General features: G+C 43.7%; 1 pseudogene; it reads left to right on the top strand.

Moving 5' to 3' along the window:
* The first annotated feature begins 637 nt into the window (after positions 1-637).
* LOC124557546 lies at positions 638-755 on the top strand (annotated as a pseudogene).
* Positions 756-5645: the final 4890 nt, after the last annotated feature.

The following is a 5645-nucleotide window of genomic DNA, read 5'->3' as shown; positions in this document are numbered from 1 at the left end:
CACAAGACCCAGTACACGAGCGGAGAAAATCTCCAACCCGCTCGGGAATCGAACCCGGTTACTCTGCATGGTAGGGCAAGCACGTTACCACTCAGCTACGCAGGCGGACTCCGGTGATCTGACGAAACCGGTGTTACCACTGCGACAATCTGACCAAACTGTGTAGCGTAATTCCATCTCGATGGGTCCTGCGAATGACTCTCTTCTGGTCTCGCACACACATCACTGTCTGAGCAATGTGCTCTGCACAATTCGAAATGAAGCTGTATGATTAATTCCATCCCCAGAGACCAATCATACGGTTACGTTAACTGCACATTCTGATGTCGACGAAACATACTGGCAGTTGTTCCCACGTTTGCACTTCGTTTGACGACTGTCATTGCTTGAACTACCTAGTAGCACGCCTCCTTCTTGCAGCCCTGATCACTTATTGCTGGCACATTGTTCTACATCTTCTCGGAGTTTGGAATATTTTGGGCTATTTTTGTGGTTGATGCAATTTTCACAAATGGTAGCGAATATCAATTATACGAGATTTATGACAGGAGCTATTATTTACTCTATCTAGGCTACTACTTCATAGCACTCGAATTTATATCTCTATACATATTATAAAAATGTATGTATATATGTAGCCAGCGGCCTTTCCGCAGTGGTAACACTGGTTCCCGTCAGATCACCGAAGTTAAGCCCTGTCGGGCTGGGCTAGCACTTCGATGGGTGACCATCCGGTCTGCCGAGCGCTGTTAGCAAGTGGGGTGCACTCAATCTTTGTGAGGCAAACTGAGGAGCTACTGATTGAGAAGTAGCGGCTCCGGTACCGTAAATTGACATATAGATGGGAGAGCGGTGTGCTGACGACATGCCCCTCCATATCCGCATCCAATGACGCCTGTGGTTGAGGATGACATGGCGGTCGGTCGGTTCCGTTGGGCCTTCCAAAGCCTATTCGGATGGAGTTTGGTTTAGTTTTATGTATGTATGTTGCACATCTCATCCTAAGCCTCTGGGTCGATTTCAGCCAAAAATGGGACACAAACTACTTATTATCTGGAAAGAAATACTGTGGGGAAGGGGAGAGGTAAGAACCACGTCCCATTGGGGTGGGGGTGAGCGTGGACATAGGAAATGGTGGGAGAGAGAGAGGGGGGGGGGGAGAAGATGCACTGAGACAGTGGGAGGAGAAGATACATATAGATTGAGGGGGAGGAGGAAATGGACAGAGCGGGGGGAGGGGGAGATGTACAGAGAGGGGAGAGGGAAGGAGATGGACAGGGAGGAAAAGGGAAGGAGTAAATGGTCATAGAGAGTGGAGAGGAGGAGACGGACAAGGAGAATGAGGGGGAAGAAATGGACAGAGAGGGGAGAGGAGGAGATGGACAGGGAGAAAGAGGGGAGGAGGAGATTGCCATAAAGAGTGGAGAGGAAAAGACGGACAAGGAGAATGAGGAGGAGGAGATGGACAGAGATAGGGGAGAGGAGGAGATGGACGGGGAGAGAGGTGGGAGGAGGAGATGGTCATAGAGAGTGGAGAGGAGAAGACGGACAAGGAGAATGAGGGGGAGGATTGGACAGAGAGAGGGGAGAGGAGGACGGAGAGGAAGAGGTGGACAAGGAGAAAGAGGAGAGAGGATATGGACAGAGAGAGGAGGACATGTGTGCAGTCAAGTGACATGTGTGTACGCCGGGAAAGCGGCGGATAAAATGCTAGTCGGCGGATAAAATGCTAGTATTTTAATATGTCAGCAGAAGACCAAAGTTGACTATCTCGAACAAAGTGGGGCCACTCACTGAGTGTGTTCGAGTAAAACATCGAAATATCTAAGTAATAAGTAGAATTGCAGCGTGAATTATGTTTCCTCTGGTAATGATTCCAATATTTTACCCTCATACTTCTCATTCGTCATTTCGGTCTCGTCAAATACCCAGAAAGAACAAGACTATATCTGTTTTTCATTCATTTATCTTTATTAATGGTCAATAACCTAGCTAACTAAGTGGAATGATTTTTACACAGCATTTTGAAAGAAGCTGTACAAAACGTATACATTGTTATTCTTACTTCTTAAAGTACCTGGTGTGTACTGTTAACTCGTAACCTGTCGGCAGACGACTGTCATAGCAGCGTGCTTTTCTTCTGAACTTGTTTCTTGTAACAACTAACTGTAAATAAACTGTTATTAATTTATTCATCAAAACTTCCCATAGAAACCACAGTCCACTCACTACTACAAAACTGTGGCACTAACAAAAAAAAATTAATAATAATTAAAACGAAAGAGAGGGACTGGAAAGAAGAAGAGAAAGGGAAAAGGAAGAAATAAATTTGTTATTATTACAGAAATACGTGTAGGAGGAAACATGCACCATGGCATTTTTAAGTGATCTTATATAACCTCAGTGGCTAGGTACTCTACCTCCATTTTGCTTTTCGAAGTAGTTTAGTGGCCTCGTGGATCTGAAAGCAAGTACGCGGTGTACTGGAGGTTTTCCCGCTTCACTACCCGCGTTTTAGGTTAGGTACGGACGATCCAGCGCAACAACATTCCTTATAGAAGCGTTGTAGAGGCCGCTTTTATACAGCAAAAATTTCATTCACGATGTTGTCAGGGTCAAATCTACACTCAGTAGCTCCTTTCTCAAACTCAGTTACGACTCTGCGTCGACCTATCTTTCTGTGCTGATTCCATACACCCAAGTAACACACACACACCTCGTAATTGTCGTGACTGTGGCAGAGTGCGAGCCTGGAGTCACACTGGAGCAGTGTGTGCTGATTTGAACTTCGTGGCAGGTTAAAATTGTGTGCCGGACAGCGAACGTTTGCCTTTCACAGACACTTGTCCCGAGCCACGATAAAGTTTTAATCTTCCACGGTTTAAGCCGATATCCACCCCTTATATTTCAACACTCTCTGGGTTACTCCCGAAGGTACTTAAATTTGACCACCTTAAGAATTTCGCGAAGAGTTCTGTGTGCTAGGAAGTACTGATTCCACTCACAAATCTGCTCCATTATTCCATAAGCTCCCCATTGTGACAACGTTCTACAGTCAAATACTCAAACGTTTTGATTGCTACCTTAGTTGGTTAGGATACCAATGTATGCACCATGGCGCGATTACACGTCCACCAGATTTTTAAAACTGAATCCGGCTGTCAAAACCTGAGTAGTAGTAGTAATAATAGTTTTAGTAGTAGCCGTGGTTGTTGCTGTCATCGTTGTCTTCCGTTCCAAGATTTAATTGATGTAGCTCTCCATACTGACCTATGGAACGAACTTCTCTTCATCTCGGCTTAACTACTGCAAACGGTTTACCGTAGTCAAGATTTCATCTGCCTCTACAACTTCTATCCCACGCACTTTTCTCCACTACCAAATTCATTATCCCTTGATGAATCAATATTTGTCCTAACGAATGATTACTTATTTTTATCAAGTTGCACCATGGGGCTCTTTTCTGCGCAGTTCAGTGCAGTATCTCTAGTTACTCGACAACCCATCTAAGCTCCAGCATTCTTCTGTAGCTCCACATTTCACAATATTCTCGTCTTTACTGCTTATTGTGCACATTTTACTTCTGTACAAGTACTTACGCCAGACAAATACCTGCAGAAAAGGTTTCCTAACATTTAAATTTTATGTTAAGAAATTTTTCTTTTTCTGAAATGCTTCTCTTGTTATCGCCAGTCGGCACTTTACATTCTCTGTACTTCGATCAAAATGTCTTATTTCACTGACGAAATGAAAAAGCTCATCTACTATTTTTAGTACCTCAGTTCCCTCGTTTTTCTTTTTGCTGATGTTGATATTATGGCCTGCTGTCTGCTGAATGGTTGCCGGTACGATAGCTCAGCGTGTTTGATCAGAGGGCTGGCTGCTCCCTGTAATAAAAAAAAAAAAAAAAAAAAAAAAACGGAGTGAAAAGATCTACGATGAACTTGAACGGGTATCTTGTAACGTCCGCCACGGCCAAATGTAACGAACAAAATGAAGGGGAAAAAATGTTGCTCTGAAGATGTGACTTTTAGCGCCACGAAACCGGTAGTGGTACAGTAATAAGGGACCAAATACAGCTGAAGCGGTTACTAATACCCAAGATGAATACTCATAGCTGTGGTTGCCCCACCTGCAAGGTTGGCTGCAGAAAAGAAATGATCAGCGTATCTGACTGCCATCCCGCGGCCCAGGTTCGATTTTCGGCCGAGTCGGATATTTTTCCCTCTCAGGGATGGGTGTTCTGTTGTCCTCATAATCAAACCATAATCATCAAACCATAATCATCGAGACGTAAGTCGCCCAATGTGGCACCAGCTGAGACGACTTGGAACTCGGCGGCCAAACTTCCCTAGGTGGGGACTTCCGACCACCAGTGCCATACGATCATTTCATTGATGACCTCCCTTCCATTCAATAGCTCTTTGCTACCTCTGACAGAATCACAATATTATCGGTAAAGTTCTAAGTTTTTATATCTTCTCCTCTAACCTTAATTCCCTTTCCAAATTTTTCCTCGGTTTGTTGTGCTGCTTGTTCAGCGCACAGATTGAATAACCCTGCATCAATCCCTTCTCAACTACCACTTCCCTTTCACGTCTTTCGACGGTGTACGGACATTTGCCACGCCCCACATTTGCCACGATTTTACCTGCTCCGAAGGGTTGGGTCCCTTGTCTCCCCCTCCTCCTCCTCATAGCTGTCGCGCAGTAAAGGTACTCACTGAGCCTTTCCGCTGGTTTACTTAACATAGGACCAGAATCTCTTTGGATTTTCTGCCACATTTTTAGAGAGACTTTCGTTGTGGAAACTATTAGATGCATCTCGCCTTGAGATTCGCACCAAATTTCGAGCCTCAGTAAAACTTAGTCAATCTTGGAGATTTTGCGTTCGTCTAAGTTATACGTGCATTTTTCGGTGCTCCTGCAGCAGCTTTCTGTCGTGTTTTGTGTACCATGGGGGATCAGTTCCGTCTCTTATCAATTTATTCGGTATGAATCTCTCGAGTGCTGTTGATACTATTTCTTTGAACTTAAGCCAAATATGGTCTTCACTTACATAGTTTGGAAGGATTGGAGACTGTCTCTTAGAAAGACGTCAACCGAATTTTTAGCTGCTGTTATAAATAGATATATTTCGCGTTTAGTTTTGGTGAATTTCTTTGTTACGGAATTGAGTCTCGCTCGACTGTGTGTTCACTAATTCCTGTATCCGTCGTGATGCTCAGGATTGTTTGTGGCTAAGAGGTCAAGTGTGTTTTCGTAACCATTTACAATTTGAATAGCCTCACGAACTAATTGTTCAGAATAATTTTAAAAAAGCATTTAGAACAATTACAGAAGTTGTTTTCTATCTACAATAGGGTCTGAAAATGTTTTTTTGTCAAAATGCGGAAGGTAGATTGAAGTCACTGCCAACTATAATTGTATGAGTCGCGTACCTATTTGTGATGAGACTCAAGATTTCTTTGAACTGTTCAGCATCTGTTTCATCTGAGTCCGGGGGTCGGTAAAAGAAGCCAGTTATTAATTTATTCCGGTAGTCGAATATAACCTCTGCCCATACTAAGTCACAGTTCAATGTCGCTCGTGAGCTGAAACACACATTACATTATTTTTCCTTAAGTTGTGCTTCTTGTTTCTGTT

The sequence above is a fragment of the Schistocerca americana genome, chromosome X (genome assembly GCF_021461395.2).
Source record: "Schistocerca americana isolate TAMUIC-IGC-003095 chromosome X, iqSchAmer2.1, whole genome shotgun sequence".
Classification (NCBI taxonomy): domain Eukaryota; kingdom Metazoa; phylum Arthropoda; class Insecta; order Orthoptera; family Acrididae; genus Schistocerca; species Schistocerca americana.
This window is presented reverse-complemented; position numbering and strand designations above follow the sequence as displayed.